The following is a 19026-nucleotide window of genomic DNA, read 5'->3' as shown; positions in this document are numbered from 1 at the left end:
ACCTGGTGCAGCATTTAAAAGTCCTCCCATGGGGTCCACCTGATTCACCCTAGCTATTGCTCCATCTGCAGCAGAAGCAATGGCATGGAGAAATGAACTATTTGTATACATTTTAAGGCTTTCAGGTATCAAAATCTTCTTTATATCCATTTGCAGCAACTTTGAAAATAATATTTCATTTAAAACTTGTCCTTTCTTACAAACATAACATATGCAAGAGCAAATCTTCATTATCACATAAAATCGTTCATTCACTTATAATGAACATTTATGTCACTAAAGCACATTGTAAAGTTGTATTTTACCTCTTTCCCCACATTACTTTTCTTCTCAAACATGATAAATGCTTGGTTGAAAATTACATTTTTGAATTTCTTTCCACTTTTGCATACTAATAGTATACTGACAGTAAAATATTAATATAATATTAATAAAATAATTTTGTCTAATATTGTGCAATTTGCCATATTTTAGATTAATTTGTGGTTTTATCTAAGAACCAATGAAATCTTTTTTTTTTCTGGTCAAATGCAATATTTCAGTTTTATTATTACCTTTTTCAAATCATTTTTTTACATCTTGAAAATGTGGTCTCTGACAACCCTACTGTATTTCTTGGGAAATTGTTTATCTAATTTTGGTTCTACTCTGTTTTGGTAGAGTAAACATTAGGATAAAATCAATATAAAATACTGAACACTATTTAGCATTTTAATATTTTTAAAATAATGGCTAAATTTGCCTTTCTTTCTGTCTCTACATATATATGTAAAGAGATATATGTTTGTATGCATAACTGCAAATTTGATAGCTAAAAATGAAGACTGATAAAGTGTGTTTTATTGATGATTTAACCAGGATAAAATTCTTGATGGCAACACCTTTCCAAAATAATGGTGAATTCTTAGTAAAGTACCAAATAAACCATGTGCAATCTTCCCTTGGTTTATATGGCAGGTTCATTTGAAAGTTCAATGCATATCACAACTGTAACAGAATATCGTCTTTATTATACACAAAATTGTGCTAGGGTCTAGACTCTGGTTTCAAAGCTCCATCATTTTCACTGGAACATTCAAGAGTAATTCGGGACAAGCATGACTTTCTAAGCTACAGAAACGTATACTCCAGATTTTTAAGGGTTCTAGACTTTGCAGACCATCTAGAATTTCAATCCTTATTCTCTAAATGCCCAGTGAATTTTTCAGATTTTGCATAAGAGGTGATATTGCCTCAGATGGGAACCATTAATATTATGCAATCCTCTTAGCAACATCAGAGGTAATTAGTCCTGCAAATTTCAAAAAAGGAAACTGAGGTCAAGAATGGAAATGATGCCTTATTACAGTTTCACAGCTAATATATGCTAGAGCTAGATTTAAGAATCAGGTTGTCTACTTCAGAGTCAAACCTTTTCCACTACATCATGCTGGTGTTGACTGATTTGACTGACTGAATGCACAAGGAGGGGAACAAAAAAAATAACTAATGAACAAATGATTTATAATTTGACCTTAGAGATCTTTTGCAACTCACACTCCCCTTGCAGTGACATAGAGAGATCCACACCAATAACCTCTTTTATCTTTTTGAAGATGTTACAGCCATACCACAAGGTGATTCCACATTTTTTGAATCTAGCATGTTCTCTTGGATGGACTCAAAACCACTGGAGGCAAATATCAGTTCAGTTCAGTTCAGTTGCTCGGCTGTATCTGACTTTTTGTGACACCATGATGGACTTCAGCACGCCAGGCTTCCTTGCCCATCACCAACTCCCAGAGCTTGCTCAAACTCACGTTCATCAAGTAGGTGATATCATCCAAACATTTCATCATCTGTCGTCTCCTTCTCCTGCCTTCAGTCTTGCCCAGCATCAGAGTCTTTTCCAGTGAATCAGTTCTTTGCTTCAGGTGGCCAAAGTATTGGAGTTTCAGCTTCAGCATCAGTCCTTCCAATGAATATTCAGGACTGATTTCCTATAGGATTGACTGGTTGGATCTCCTTGCAGTACAGGGGACTCTGAAGAGTCTTCTCCAATACCACAGTTCAAAAGTATCAATTCTTCGGCACTCAGCTTTCTTTCCAGTAGTCATGTATGGATGTCCAACTCTCACATCCATACATGACTACTTGGAAAAACTGTAGCTTTGACTAGGACCTTTGTTGGCAAAGTAATGTCTCTGCTTTTTAATATGCTGTCTGGGTTTGTCATAGCTTTTCTTCCAAGGAACAAGCTTCTTTAAATTCATGGCTGCAGTCACCATCTGCAGTGATTTTGGAGCCCCCAAAAATGAAGTCTCTCACTGTTTCTACTGTTTCCCCATCTGTTTGCCACGATCTTCGCTTTTTGAATGCCGAGGTTTTAAGCCAACTTTTTCACTCTCCTCTTTCACTTTCATCAAGAGGCTTTTTAGTTCTTCTTTGCTTTCTGCCCTAAGGATAGTGTCATCTGCCTATCTGAGGTTATTGATATTTTTCCCGGCAATCTTGATTCCAGCTTGTGCTTCATCCAGCTTAGCATTTCTCATGATGTACTCTGCATATAAGTTAAATAAGCAGGGTGGCAATATACAGCCTTAACATACTCCTTTTCCTATTTGGAACCAGTCTGTTGTTCCATATCCAGTTCTAACTATTGCTTCCTGACCTGCATACAGATTTCTCAAGAGGCAAGTCAGGTGGTCTGGTATTCCCATCTCTTTCAGGATTTTCCAGAGTTTATTGTGATCCACACAGTCAAAGACTTTGGCATAGTCAGTAAAGCAGAAGTAGATGTTTTTCTGGAACTCTCTTGCTTTTTCAATGATCCAACGGATGTTGATAATTTGATCTGGTTCCTCTGCCTTTTCTAAAACCAGCTTGAACATCTGCAAGTTCATGGTTCACGTACTGTTGAAGCCTGGCTTGAAGAATTTTGAGCATTACTTTACTAGCGTGTGAGATGAGTGCAATTGTGCGGTGATTTGAACATTCTTTGACATTGCCTTTCTTTGGGATTAGAATGAAAATTGACCTTTTCCATGGTCTCCTAGTGAGGCAAATATCACTGCTATTTTAACTGAACAAGTCTTGATTGCTTCCTTATGTTTTGTGAACTGATGATGAGTCACACTGCTATTGCAGAGTCATTTTTTTTTGGCTATGATGGTTGGAAAATTAATCAGAATGAACTGTATTTTGCTAATTTGATCTTTTAATATTCAGAAACGACATCATTTCCCATAAAGTCAGTTTCTACTCAAACTCTTCACTATCAAAATGATAAAGTTTAAATGCAAATTAAAAGAGTTTGATGGATAGAATGGGCAACTCATCACAAAACACTCAATTAATTCTTAAAGTGATAAAACTGACAATGAGATTTCACATGAAATATGATGGAATGACATATCACAGCATTTGAAATGACAGTTTTCAGGGAAAGATTTTAAAGCTCTTTCTAATTGACAATGTGTGAAAATTTAATCAAAGATTATTACTAATTACTATTATTGCCTCCTTTAAAAGAAGGCATAAAACACTCTAATACTTTGCATGTCTGTCTTATTTAATCTTCATGAAGCATACAATATTTCTCCAGTTTTACAAAGGAGGGAATTCAGGTTGAGAAGATGAAATAAATTGCTAGATCTAGGATAACAAAACGAGGCATGATAATCTAATTCAGGCATATCACTCCAAAGGCTAAATCTTAACTTACAGTGTATTCTAAAAGACATTTCTCCAAAGAAGACATACAGATGGCCAAGAGACACATGAAAAAATGTTCAACATCACTAATTACTAGAGAAATGAAAATTAAAACTACAATGAGGTATCACCTCACACTGGCCAAAATGGCCATCATCAAACAGTCTACTAGCAATAAATGCTGGAGAGGGTGTGGAGAAAAGAGAGCCTTCCTATTGTGTTGAATAAATCCATAATTTGAAAGGATACATGCACTCCAATATTCATTTCAGCACTATTTACAATAACCAAAATAAGGAAGCAATGTTAATGTCCGTGGAGGAATGAATAAAGAAGATGTGGTACATACATACAATGGAATATTACTCAGTCATAAAAAGGACGGAATAATGCTATTTGCAGCAATATGGATAGACTTGGAGGTTGTCCTGTTGAGTGAAGTAAGACAGAAAAAGACAAAAGTCATATGATATCATTTATATGGGGAAGCTAAAGAAATGGTACCAATGAACTTATTTATAAAACAAAAGTTGATTCATAGATGTAGAACACAAACTTGTGGTTATCAAGGTGAAAGGTGAGGAGAGAGATACATTGGGAGATTGGAGTTGACATATATATGCTACTATATATAGAATAGATAACTAATAAGATCTTACTCTATAGCACATGAAACTCTATTTAGTACTCTATAATAACCTATATGGGAATAGAATTAAAAATATTGAATATATATTTATGTATAACCAACTCTCTGTTGTACAAAATAAATGAACACAATACAGTAAATCAATTATACTCTAATAAAAACTAATTTTAAAAAACTTACACTTTAAATATGTATAGTATGCAACTTATTATATACATTAAGGGCTAGCTAAGGAGGCTATAAATGGCATGATTTATTTATATAGCCCAATGTCCCTGCATTAACCACACTGTCAGTATAAAACAAGGTTATACCTGTCTCTGTATGGGCTTTCCCTTCCCTCTAACCTAATGATTTCTTGTGATGGGGAGTCTGACCTCAGCCCACAGAATCCAGAGTTAGAGACTGTCTCAGAGTGCTGACTCGTGAGCTGTGGGGAAGCGATTACATCTGGGAAGTCATCAGGACAAAAGGAACCTAAGTTGTTTCCTCTGGACCAGATGTTCTGCCCAGGTGGAAGAGAGCCAGCTGGGGCCACCTTAGGGTCTGCTCATGAGGGCCAGCTGGAAGGGAAGGCAGGTCCTAGCAAAGAGAAGCCACAGATGGCTAGGGACTGAGGATGGAGGTTGAGGTACATGGTGAGTCATGAGAGTGGTCAGTTATCAAACAAAGGAGTTACAGGTGACAGGTCACCTGAGACTGAGCACCAGCTCAGTGTCAAAGAAAAACTGACCCCAATCCAGGCTATAGGTGCTGGAGAATCTTCAAGCTGAGTACTGCCCAAATTCCTGGCCCACAAAATTGTAAAATATAATAAAACTGGGGTTATTTTAAGCTCATATCTCCTGGGAGGATTTGTTATGCAACAAACAAGCCACTTGGAGGAACCATTAAAGACACTCACAAGAAATGAAGTTACTTTAAAATGTCAGCAAATTCAGTGAGTTTGAGCCTAAATCAAGAAAGGACCAATCAAGTAAAAATTCCCTGTGCCCTTTGGTCTTCTCCATCTTCAAGGAGAAGGAGAATTAGCACAGAGGAAGGAATCCAGCCTCTTTCCCAAAATGTAGACTCTATAGTCAGCAGCAGGCATTGATGTTTTAACTACATGTTACCAACAACTTTAATTATTCATCAGAAGATTTTGTGGTGTCCAAGAGCACATTTATGGGCCTGCTCAAACTTTCATCAAAGGCAGCATAAAAACTAGTTCCAGAAAATAAATGTTAAAAGACAGGATATTTTATAATTGCATACCATAAGTTGTGGGACCAGAGAAAACTCCTTCAGTTATTTTAATTATATCTTCTAATATTCAAATATATGTCATCAAAATACTGCAACTGCTTGAGAGACTTAATTCAATGAGAGGCATGCTGAATGAACTTCAAAGACAGCAGAAACTATATCAATCAACCACTGAATTGACCTAAGGTTGCAAAATCCTTTCTCTGAACTTGTATCACACAGAGAAATAAACCCAAATTTGTTTCAGTCCTTGTGAATGCATATTCTGTAACTTGCAGCCAAATGTCTTTATAAATGACACGTTTATTTACTCATTGCTTTATTCATTTATCAAGTAGATATCAAGTGTCCCCTTTAAGGTAGCCATTCCAATACTGGGAAGACATAAGTAAGCAAGATTAAATGCCTGTAACATTATAGTAAAGAAGCAGAAAAAAAAAAAGAAAAGAAAAAAACAAGAAAACACATGAAGAAGCACCTTCATTTCTGTGGAAAAAGAAAAGCAAGCAAATGGAAGGAAAATGAGAAAAAGGAAGGAAAGAAAGAAGGAAGCAACTGGGATTATCTTACTACAGTGTTCAGGAAGCAATTTCTTAAGGGGATGCCCTTTACCAGGCATCTGAAGGATCAAGCTGTGAGACGTGAGAAGATCCTAGTGAGAAGAGACACAGGGAGAGGAATCATAGATTCCTGAGGCAGAGAGCACGTGGAGGAGCAGCAGAAAGGAGGGGGCTGCTCTGGGTGGGGGCTTCCCTCATAGCTCAGTTGGTAAAGAATCTGCCTGCAATGCAGGAGACTTGGCTTCAATTACTGGGTTGGGAAGATCCCCTGGAGAAGGACATGGCAACCCACTCCAGTATTCTTGCCTGGAAAATCCCATAGACAGAGTAGCCTGGCAGGCTACAGTCCATAGGGACATTCAAAGCAGGAGGAGCTGGAGCCCCAGGGGGTCAGGGCAGGGTTATCACAGAGGAAACTTGGAGCTTCTCTCAAGCATGATGAGAAGGTCCTACTTTTTCTCCACCATCTGCCCATAAGCTCTGGGAAAATCTTTGTTCATTTCTAGAATCCAGCACAACATCTCCTCCATATGACAAGCTCCATAAATAGTTTTTGAACTAAAGATGTAATGTCTGCTTGCAAAGAGAGACAACAATCAATAGTCATTGATTCATTCATGCTCAGAGGGAATAGAACTGTTTTGTTCAGCACAGAGAAAAAGCATAGTGAAAATGCTTGATTTGCTTGTAAGAACTGTGTAGATAGATGCCTTGGTAGCCACAAAATACATCATCTGGTCCTCTCCCAGAGGCCGCAGAATGAAAGACTTCCAGAGCAAATCACATAGTTATTGGGATCAATGTGAAATGTAGTGAAAGATGAAAGGAGAGAAATGAAGCAGGCTAGAGTTGGACTATAAAGAAAGTTGAGCACAGAAGAATTGATGCTTTTGAACTGTAGTGTTGGAGAAGATTCTTGAGAGTCCCTTGGACTGCAAGGAGATCCAACTAGTCCATCCTAAAGGAGATCAGTCCTGGGTGTTCATTAGAAGGACTGATCTTGAAGCTGAAACTCCAATACTTTGGCCACCTGATGCAAAGAGCTGACTCATTTGAAAAGACCCTGATGATGGGAAAGATTGAGGGCAGGAGAAGAAGGGGACGACAGAGGATGAGATGATTGGGTGGCATCACTGACTCAATGGACATGGGTTTGGGTGGACTCCGGGAGTTGGTGATGGACAGGGAGGCCTGGTGTGCTGTGGTTCATGGGGTCACAAAGAGTCAGACACGACTGAGCAACTGAGCTGAACTGAAAAAATATTTTCAAGAAATAATCTTGTAACTTGCAAGGCGCAGACCCGTTAGTCATGTCATGAACTGTCATTATCAAAGGGTGAGGCCTAAAAGAGTGTCTGAAGCCATCAAGGAAAGAGCTCAGGAGAAACAGCTAGAAATCATCACACAAGATCACTGTGTCTAGAGTTATGCTGTCCTGAATTTTTTTTTTAATTTTACTTTATTGTACTTTACAATCTTGGCTCTGCTACTGAAACTGAGACCTCCTAAAACTGAATTTCCCTGCCAACTTATAATTAATCTCTCTATCCAAAACTTATTCTCTTTATTGTCCTGTCCCCTGGTTTGAGGATTGAGAAGTATCAGAGGAAAGTAGGAATTGAAAGCAAGCAGGATCCAGCAGTGCCTTCCCAGGCACAATAGCCCCTCCCTCTCTCCCATTTCTTATTTGGAGAAAATGCTTCTGTCTCCTAGACCTTCTGAGTTCCAGAGAGCAGACATGCAAAATTAACAATTAGAGAAGTAAGAAAATGCAGAAACAAACAGAAAACAGTTAATCAAGAAAACTAACGATAAACAATAAAGTGAAAGTGAAGTCGCTCAGTCATGTCTGACTCTCTGCGACTCCATGAACTGTAGCCTCCCAGGCTCCTCTGTCCATGGGATTTTCCAGGCAATAGTACTGGAGTAGATTGCCATTTCCTTCTCCAGGGAATCTTCCTGACCCAGGGATCAAACCTGGGTCTCCTGCATTGTAGGCAGACTCTTTACTGCCTGAGCCACCAGGGAATTTAAATAGTTCAGTAGTAAAACAGAATCCGGTTTCTCTTCCAGGGATTTTTCTCTTTCATCAACTAAGAATGTTAACTGAACAATCAAATGAGTGTTAGACTCAGCTCAGGGTTGGAGACACACTGCTTAACAAGGTCCAGTCACTGAGTTAGAGTGAATAAAAGAATGAGCTTATCTCCATGGTCCATTGTGCAATGAAAGTCACACTTGTCTGCTTGGGATCAGCATTGAATAAAATGGTCAGTGTAAAGAACCAAGGCCTACTATAGACACCAAATAAGGCATAGCTCTTGGGTTGTATTTTGCTTGAATAAGAAAAAAGAAAACAATATAAATTCAATGATTTCTAGATTTAACAACCTTCTCTGAAGAAAACTCTTTCTTCTCCCTCCAGCCTCATTTTTCACTTTGGTCTTTTAAAAATTATTTGCACACCTGTTAATGAAGTCTTGTGTAAATGTGGTAAGTGGCTATATGGGAACATTGACAATATGAGCAGCCACAGAAAAGAAGATCAAGTCAGAAACTTCTCTGTGTACCCAATCCAAAATCTTGAATCATCCCTGATTGTGTTTTAAGGGGAAAAACAATAACCCTTCATAGGAGCAGCTAGAAAATTGGCTCTTGATTATAAATCAACTAAAGGATACAAAACATAAATGAATGATTTATGAGGAAGAAAGGGTAAATTTGTGCTTATGTGTAATAACATAGATAACATTATAGATTATATTAGATACGTGTGCACTATATACAACTCCATAATCTAAATGGTCATACTAGAGTTTGTTAAGCTAGTACACTTTCTCTAACCCAGAGCATGAAGTGTACTCCTTCCAATTCAGCCTGCAACAGTGAATATAAATGACCATATTATGAATGATTTAGGTGTACCATGTACGTTATAATTCACTGCAGCTCCTCCCTTGTTACCTTTGCCTTACACCTGGACACTTTACAGTTGTTGATTTATCTACTGATCTTTCCAGATTTTTAGGTGGGTGGCTTTTTTGTCTTCTACAGCATGGTTTCCAGAACCATGGCTCACCCTTCCAAAGAGTCCTCCAATTTTATTAATTTTCTCTTAAAACATATTATTTAAGTCTTTTGACTTCTCTTTTTGACAATCTAACAGTGGCAAGGTTTAAATGCATTGAACAACATGTGAGTAATAAGTCTTTTATATATTCTCACCAAAATCACACAGGCTTCTGACAGATGTGTGATGGGTTCAGTTCAGTCACTCCATTGTGTCTGACTCTTTGTGACCCTATGGACCGCAGCACATCAGGCCTCCCTGTTCATCACCAACTCCTGGAGTTTACTCAAACTCACGTCCATTAAGTTGGTGATGCCACCCACCCAAACATCTCATCCTCTGTCATCCCTTTCTCCTCCCAGCATATGGGTCTTCAATCTTTCCCAGCATACAGGTCTTCAATCTTTCCCAGTGTATGGGTCTTTTTAAATTAGTCACTTCTTTGCATCAGGTGGCCAAAGTATTGGAGTTTCAGCTTCAACAGCAGTCCTTCAAATGAATATTCAGGACTGATTTCCTTTAGGATGGACTGGTTGGATCTCCATGCAGTCCAAGGGATTCTCAAGGGTCCTCTCCAACACCACAGTTGTGATGGGTAGTGACCTATAATTAAGTCTTCTGCTGAGAGAGGCCATCTTGGTCACCCTCAAAAAAGCCAAAGTTCAGGATTTACAGTTTAAAATTACAGAGTAAAGAGAGAAAACAAAGCCTATATTCCAGGAAACCTAAAATATTGAATGATGAATGAGAGAAAAACAACCCACACCCACAGTGTAACAACCAAAAGGGCTGCTGTCCTATCACAGAGATAGAAATTTCCAGGGAGACCCTCAGGGTGGCATAATGTCTTACCACAGTCCCCACCCTGCATCTGAAGGAAACATTAGAGAGGAAAGGTTAGATGCATAATTATGTGTGAGAGATTGGGGGAGGATTATGCATAATGCAAGGAGAGAAATGTCAAGTAAGTGTGGTATGGGCAGGGCTGAGAAATCACTAGAAAATGTCCACCCAGGGAAAACTTCCCCCAGTCACTGCCATTTTTCCCCAGAGCAGAGGAGTATAAACACAAAGGTCACAAATGCAGAGGAAACTAACTCCAAAAATTAAGCAGCAATTAGTCAGAGAAAATATGTAGGAAAACAATCTAAGCCAGTGGGAAATGGGAGAAGAAAACTAGAAGATCATGTAAAATCTCTCCACTCCCTGCAGGCTTCCTTCAGGGGACCCTAACCCACTTCCAAATATCTTTTCAGCCTTCTATTCCAAGTGGATCTGAAAGAATGCTGCAGAAGTAGGGGAACTGGGTAGAAACACAACCTAGCAGCCTCTCTGTCTCCAGAGATAGCCAGCACCAAGGAGAAACAGCTATCAGAAGCAGAACTCCAGACCTCTCTTCTGGGAGAGGGGAATTCTGAAGGGAATTCTGCCCCCTGACAGGATGAAGGAACTGGATGCACAGTACTCAAGTAAGCAGCCAGAAAGTCAACACAGCCCAGGCCATGCACACTGTCCCTTCCTGATACAGAAAAGCCAGAGAGTCAGTACAACCTCAGGGAAAACTAGAGCTCCATGAGAAACAAAACTAGTTCTCAAAGGGGAGGGGAAAGTAATCAAAGAAAATCTGTTTCAACTACATCAGGACAGAAAGATGATCAAGACAGACTACACACTTCAAGCACATACAGGATGAAAAAAAAAAAGGTATTTACATATATATCATTCAGTTCAGTTCAGTCATTCAGTGTTGTCCAAATCTTTGAGACCTGGCAGCAAGCCAGGCCTCCCAGTCCATCACCAACTTCCAGAGTTTACTCAAACTTACGTCCATTGGGTCGGTGATGATATCCAACAATCTCATCCTCTGTTGTCCCCTTCTCCTCCTGCCTTCAAACTTTCCCAGCATCATGGTCTTTCCAATGAATCAGTTTTTTTAAATCAATGGCCAAAGTATTGGAGTTTCAGCTTCAGGATCAGTCCTTCCAGTGAATAGTCAGGACTGATTTCCTTTAGGATGGACTGGTTTGATCTCCTTGCAGGCCAAAGGACTCTCAAGAGTCTTCTCCAACATCACAGTTCAAAAGCATCAATATTTTTGGCACTCAGCTTTCATTATAGTCCAACTATCACATCCATACATGATTATGAAAAAAAACATAGCTTTGACTAGATGAAGTTTTGTTGGCAAAGTAATGTCTCTGCTTTTTAATATGCTATCTAGGTTGGTCATAGCTTTTCTTCCAAGGAGCAAGGGTCTTTTAATTTCATGGCTGCAGTCACCATCTGCAGTGATTTTGGAGCCCCCCAAAATAAACTCTCTCATTGTTTTCAGTGATTCCCCACCTATTTGCCATAAACTGATGGGACCAGATGCCATGATTTTAGTTTTCTGAATGTTGAGCTTTAAGCCAACTTTTTCACTCTCCTCTTTCACTTTCATCAAGAGGCTTTTTAGTTCCTCTTCACTTTCTGCCATAAAGGTGGTGTCATATGCATATCTAAGGTTATTGATATTTCTCCCAGCAGTCTTGATTCCAGCTTGTGCTTCTTCCAGCCCAGGGTTTCTTATGATGTACTCTGCATATAAGTTAAATAAGCAGAATGACAATATACAGCTTTGATGTACTCCTTTCCCAATTTGGAACCAGCCTGTTGTTCCATGTCCAGTTCTAACTGTTGCTTCTTGACCTACATACATATTTCTCAGGAAGCAGGTCAGCTGGTCTGATAGTCCCATCTCTTTCAGAATTTTCCACAGTTTATTGTGATCCACATAGTCAAAGGTTTGGGGATAGTCAATAAAACAGAAGTAGATTTTTTTTCTGGAACTCTCTTACTTTTTCAATGATCCAATGGATGTAAGGCAACTTGATCTCTGGTTCCTCTGCCTTTTCTCAATCCAGCTTGAACATCTGGAATTTCACTGTTCACGTACTCCTGAGGCCTGGCTTGGAGAATTTTGAGCATTACTTTGCTAGCATAGAGATAAGTGCAATTGTGTGGTAGTTTGAACATTTTTGGACATTGCCTTTCTTTGGGATTGGAATGAAAACTGACCTTTTCCAGTCCTGTGGCCACTGCTGAATTTTCCAATTTGCTGACATATTGAGTGCAGCACTTTCACAGTATCATATTTTAGGATTTGAAATAGTTCAACTGGAATTCCATCACCTCCACTAGCTTTTTTCGTATTGATACTTCCTAAGGCCCACTTGACTTTGCATTCCAGGATGTCTGGCTCTAGGTGAGTGAACACACCATCATGATTACCTGGGTCATGAAGATCCTTTTTGTATAGTTCTGTGAATTCTTGCCACCTCTTCTTAATATCTTCTGTTTCCGTTAGGTACATACAATTTCTGTCCTTTATTGTGTCCACCTTTGCATGAAATGTTCCCTTGGTATCTCTCATTTTCTTAAAGAAATCTCTAGTCTTTCCTATTCTATAGTTTTCCTCTATTTCTTTGCATTGATCACCGAGGAAAGCTCTCTTACCTCTCCTTGCTATTCTTTGGAACTACACATTCAAATAGGTACATCTTTCCTTTTCTTTGCCTTTAGCTTCTTGTTTTTTTCTCAGCTATTTGTAAGGACTTCTCAGACAACCATTTTGCCTTTTGCATATCTTTTGGGGGGATATGGTCTTGATCACCGCCTCCTGTACAATCTCAGGAACCTTACTCCATAGTTCTTCAGGCACTCTGTTTATCAGATCTAATCCCTTGAATATATTTGTCACTTCTACTGTATAATTGTAGGGGATTTGATTTAGGTCATGCCTGAATGGTCTAGTGGTTTTCCCCACTTTCTTCCATTTAAGTCTGAATTTGACAATGAGGACTTCATGATCTGAGCCACAGTCAGCTCCTGATCTTGCTTTTTCTGACTGTGGCTGCATCTTTGGCTGCAAAGAATATAATCAATCTGATTTTGGTATTGACCACCTGGTGATGTCCATGTGTAGAGTTTTGTGTTGTTGGAAGAGGGTGTTTGCTGTGACCAGTGTGTTCTCTTGGCAAAAATCTGTTAGCCTTTGCCCTGCTTCATTCTGTGCTCCAAGGCCAAATTTGCCTGTTACTTCATGTATCTTTTAATTTCCTATTTTTGCATTCCAGTCCCCTATAATGAAAAGTCTATCCATAAGAGACTGACCCAGACTTGCCCGTGAGTGTCCAGGAGTCTCAGGTGAAAGTGTGGGTTGGCAGTGGCCTGGTTCAGGGTTGGGGACAATGAGTGCAGGAGTGTTTGCACTGGACTTTTGAAAGAGGTCACCATTACTTTCGTTACCTCCACCACAGTTTTAGCCACACAACAGGTCAAACAACAGGGAGGGAACACAGCCTTGCCCATCAAAAGAAAACTGGATTAAAAATTTAATGAGCATGGCCCCTGACCTCAGATGTTGGGTAGCTCCTCTTGGCCACCGCCCACTAGCCAATTTGATCACATGAACTACAGCCTTGTCTAACTCAGTGAAACCAAGCCATGTTGTGTGGGACCACCCAAGATGGACAGGTCACAGTGGAGAGGTCTGACAGAATGTGGTCCACTGGAAAAGGGAATGGCAAACCACTTCACTATTCTTGCCTTGAGAACCCATGAACAGTATGAAAAGGCAAAATAATAGGATACTGAAAGAGGAACTCTCCAGGTCAGTAAGTACCCAAAATGCCACTGGAGATCAGTAAAGAAATAACTCCAGAAAGAATGAAGGGATGGAGCCAAAGCAAAAACAATACCCAGTTGTGGATGTAACTGGTGAGAGAAGCAAAGTCCAATGCTATAAAGAGCAATATTGCATAGGAACCTGGAATGTTAGGTCCATGAATCAAGGCAAATTGGAAGTGGTCAAGCAGAAGATGGCAAGAGTGACTGTCGACATTCTAGGAATCAACGAACTAAAATGGACTGGAATGGGTGAATTTAACTCAGATGACCATTATATCTACTACGGTTCCAGGAATACCTTAGAAGAAATGGAATAGCTCTCATGTTAAACAAAAGAGTCCAAAATTCAGTATTTGGATGCAATCTCAAAAAGGACAGAATGATCTCTGTTCGTTTCCAAGGCAAACCATTCAATATCATGGTAATGCAAGCCTATGCCCCACCCAGTAACACAAAGAAGCTGAAGTCAAACGGTTCTATGAAGACCTACAAGACCTTTTAGAACTAACACCCCAAAAAAGATGTCCTTTTCATTACAGGGGACTGGAATGAAAAAGTAGGAAGTCAAGAAACACCTGGAGTAACAGGCAAAATAGTCCTTGGAGTCCTGAACGAAGCAGGGCAAAGGCTAATAGACTTTTGCCAAGAGAACGCACTGGTCATAGCAAACACCCTCTTTCAACAATACAAGAGAAGACTCTACACATTGACATCACCAGATGGTCAGCACCAAAATCAGATTGATTATATTCTTTGTAGCCAAAGACGGACAAGCTCTATACAGTCAGCAAAAACAAGACTGGGAGCTGACTGTGGTTCAGATCATGAACTCTTTATTGACAAATTCAGACTTAAATTGAAGAAAGTAGGGTATAAACACTAGACCATTCAAGTACGACCTAAATCAAATCCCTTATGATTATACAGTGGAAGTGAGAAATAGATTTAAGGGACTAGATCTGATAGAGTGCCTGATGAACTAGGGATGGAGGTTGCTGAGGTTGTTATTGTACAGGAGACAGGGATCAAGACCATCCCATGGAGAAGAAATGCAAAACAGCAAAATGGCTGTCTGAGGAGGCCTTACAAATAGCTGTGAATAGAAGAGAAGCGAAAAGCAAAGGAGAAAAGGAAAGATATAAGCATCTGAATGCAGAGTTCCAAAGAATAACAAGGAGACATTAAGAAAGTCTTCCTCAGCGATCAATGCAAAGAAATAGAGGGAAACAATAGAAGTGGAAAGACTAGAGATCTGTTCAAGAAAATTAGAGATACTAAGGGAACATTTCATGCAAAGATGGGCTTGATAAAGGACAGAAATAGTATGGACCTAACAGAAGCAAAAGACATTAAGAAGAGGTGGCAAGAATACACAAAAGAACTGTACAAAAAGGATCTGCATGACCAAGATAATCACAATGGTGTGATCACACCTAGACCAGACATCCTGGAATGTGAAGTCAAGTGGGCCTTAGAAAGCATCACTACAAACAAAGCTAGTGGAGGTGATGGAATTCCAGTTGAGCTATTTCAAATCCTGAAAGATGATGCTGTCAAAGTGCTGCACTCAATATGCCAGCAAATTTGGAAACCTCAGCAGTGGCCACAGGACTGGAAAAGGTGAGTTTTCATTCCAATCCCAAAGAAAGGCAATGCAAAAGAATGCTGAAACTACTGCACAATTGCACTCATCTCACACGCTAGTAAAGTGATGCTTAAAATTCTCCAAGCCAAGCTTCAGCAATACATGAACCATGAACTTCTAGATGTTCAAGCTGGTTTTAGAAAAGGTAGAGGAACCAGAGATCAAATTGCAAACATCTGCTGGGTCATCAAAAAAGCAAAAGAGTTCCAGAAAAACATCTATTTCTGCTTTATTGACTATGCCAAAGCCTTTAACTGTGTGGATCACAATAAACTGTGGAAAATTCTGAAAGAGATGGGAATACCAGACCACCTGACCTGCCTCTTGAGAAACCTCTATGCAGGTCAGTAAGCAACAGTTAGAACTGGACTTGGAACAACAGACTGGTTCCAAATAGGAAAAGGAGTATGTCAAGGCTGTATATTGTCACCCTGCTTATTTCACTTATATGCAGAGTACATCATGAGAAATGCTGGGCTGGAAGAAGCACAAGCTGGAATCAAGATTGCTGGGAGGAATATCAATAACCTCAGATTTGCATATGACACCACCCTTATGGCAGAAAGTGAAGAAGAACTAAAGAGCCTCTTGATGAAAGTGAAAGAGGAGAGTGAAAAAGTTGGCTTAAAGCTCAACATTCATAAAACTAAATCATGGCATCCAGATGTACTTTACTTCCATCACCACTCACATTCACAACTTGGTGTTGTTTTGGCTTTGGCTCCATCTCTTCATTCTTTCTGGAGTTATTTGTCCACTGATCTCCAGTAGCATATTGGGCACCTACAGATCTGGGGAGTTCATCTTTCAGCATCCTATCTTTTTGCCTTTTTATATTGTTCATGGGGTTCTCAAGGCAAGAATACTTGAGTGTTTTGCCATTCCTTTCCACAGTATCATTCAATTAGACAAGGCTGTGGTCCATGTGATCAGTTTGATTAGTTTTCTGTGATTGTGGATTTCATTCTGTCTGCCCTCGGATGGATGAGAATAAAAGGCTTATGGAAGCTTCCTGATGTGAGAGACTAAAGGGGAAAGTGGGTCTTGTTCTGATGGATGGGGCCATGCTCAGTTCAGTTCAGTTCAGTTCAGTCACTCAGTCGTGTCCGACTCTTTGCGACCTCATGAATTGCAGCACACCAGGCCTCCCTGTCCATCACCAACTCCCAGAGTTCACTCAAACTCATGTCCATTGAGTCGGTGATGCCATCCAGCGATCTCATCTCCATTCTCCCCTTCTTCTTCTGCCCCCAATCCCTCCCAGCATCAAAGTCTTTTCCAATGAGTCAACTCTTCACATGAGGTGGCCAAAGTACTGGAGTTTCAGCTTTAGCATCATTCCTTCCAAAGAAATCCCAGGGCTGATCTCCTTCAGAATGGACTGGTTGGATCTCCTTGCAGTCCAAGGGACTCTCAAGAGTCTTCTTCAACACCACAGTTCAAAAGCATCAATTCTTTGGCGCTCAGCCTTCTTCACAGTCCAACTCTCACATCCATACATGACCACAGGAAAAACCATAGCCTTGACTAGACGGACCTTTGTTGGCAAAGTAATGTCTCTGCTTTTTAATATGCTATCTAGGTTGGTCATAACTTTCCTTCCAAGGGGTAAGTATCTTTTAATTTCATGGCTGCAATCACCAACTGCAGTGATTTTGGAGCCCCCCAAAATAAAGTCTGACACTGGCTCCACTGTTTCCCCATCTATTTCCCATGAAGTGATGGGACCAGATGCCATGATCTTAGTTTTCTGAATGTTGAGCTTTAAGCCAACTTTTTCACTCTCCTCTTTCACTTTCATCAAGAGGCTTTTTAGTTCCTCTTCGCTTTCTGCCATAAGGGTGGTGTCACCTGCAAATCTGAGGTTATTGATATTTCTCCCAGCAATCTTGATTCCAGCTTGTGCTTTTTCCAGCCCACTGTTTCTCATGATGTACTCTGCATATAAGTTAAATAAGCAGGGTGACAATATACAGCCTTGACATACTCCTTTTCCTATTTGGAACCAGTCTGTTGTTCCAAGTCCAGTTCTAACTGTTGCTTCCTGACCTGCATATAGTTTTCTCAAGAGGCAGGTCAGGTGGTCTGGTATTCCCATCTCTTTCAGAATTTTCCACAGTTTGTTGTGATCCACAGAGTCAAAGGTTTTGGCATAGTCAATAAAGCAGAAATAGATGTTTTTCTGGAACTCTCTTGCTTTTTCCATGATCCGGCGGATGTTTGCAATTTGATCTCTGGTTCTTCTGCCTTTTCTAAAACCAGCTTGAACATCTGGAAGTTCACAGTTCACATATTGTTGAAGCCTGGAGCAATGGAATATTCCTCAGCCATAAAAAGAGTGAAATTATATCATTTGCAACAACATGAAAAGACTTAGAGATGATCATACTGAGGTTAGCTAGATAGATAAAGACAAACACCATGTGATATCACTTATTTGTGGAATCTAAAAAACAATAATAAAAATGAACTTATATACAAAACAGAAACAGATCCTCAGACACAGAAAGCAAACTTATGGCTACCAAAGTTGAGAGGAGTGGAGAGGGATAAATTAGGAGTTTAGGATTAACATATACAGACTATGTTATATAAAATAGGTAACCAACAAGGACCTCCTGTATAGCACAAGGAACTATACTCAATGTTTTCAATATTTTAAATTAACCTAAAATGGAAAAGAATCTGAAAAAGTATATATTGGGTTGGCAAAAAAGTTGGTTTGTGAATTCCATTGGATTATATATATATATATGGTTCAGATGGTATAGAATCTGCCTGAAATGCAGGAAACACAAGTTCAGTCCCTGGGTTAGGCATATCCCCTGGAGAAGGAAATGGTTACTCACTCCAGTATTCTTGCTTGAGGAATTCCATGGACAGAGGAGCCTGGCAGGCTATAGTCCATGGAGAAGCAAAGAGTCAGATACGACTGAGTGACTGGCACACCCATACAACAGAACAAATTGTGGTAAAACCAAGTTACTCATTAACAGGAAACATCTGAGATCTTCTCTATGAGTGCAGAAGGGAAAAGGCAGGCTGATGAATGCAGTTGAATTGGAGATAATGTAAGGTGGAGTGCAGACACATCTAAGACAAGATTAGCATTGTCCATACACAGGACCCCTTCAGAGAAAAAAGGTAGTGCATTCAAAGATATAATAGAAAATATTTTCCTGAACTTGGGAAAAAAAAAAAGTCTGCAAACCTAAAGGGAAAGGTGCTACTGCTGCTAAATCACTTCAGTCGTGTCCAACTCTGTGTGACCCCATAGATGGCAGCCCACCACGCTCTCCCGTCCCTGGGATTCTCCAGGCATGAACACTGGAGTGGGGTACCATTTCCTTCTCCAATGCATGAAAATGAAAAGTGAAAGTGAAGTCGCTCAGTTGTGTCCAACTCCTAGCGACCCCATGGACTGCAGCCCACCAGGCTCCTCCATCCATGGGATTTTCCAGGCAAGAGTGCTGGAGTGGGGTGCCATTGCCTT

General features: G+C 39.8%; 1 long non-coding RNA gene across 1 annotated transcript; it reads right to left on the bottom strand.

The window, feature by feature from the left end:
* Window positions 1–2338: 2338 nt before the first annotated feature.
* On the bottom strand, window positions 2339–11698 carry LOC120867695. The gene is made up of 3 exons (XR_005721975.1): window positions 11687–11698; window positions 5050–5052; window positions 2339–2422 (listed from the first exon to the last, which is right to left on the bottom strand). It is a non-coding gene; the product is annotated as an uncharacterized LOC120867695 (long non-coding RNA).
* Window positions 11699–19026: the final 7328 nt, after the last annotated feature.

The sequence above is a fragment of the Oryx dammah genome, unplaced genomic scaffold, assembly GCF_014754425.2.
Source record: "Oryx dammah isolate SB20612 unplaced genomic scaffold, SCBI_Odam_1.1 HiC_scaffold_1, whole genome shotgun sequence".
Classification (NCBI taxonomy): domain Eukaryota; kingdom Metazoa; phylum Chordata; class Mammalia; order Artiodactyla; family Bovidae; genus Oryx; species Oryx dammah.
This window is presented reverse-complemented; position numbering and strand designations above follow the sequence as displayed.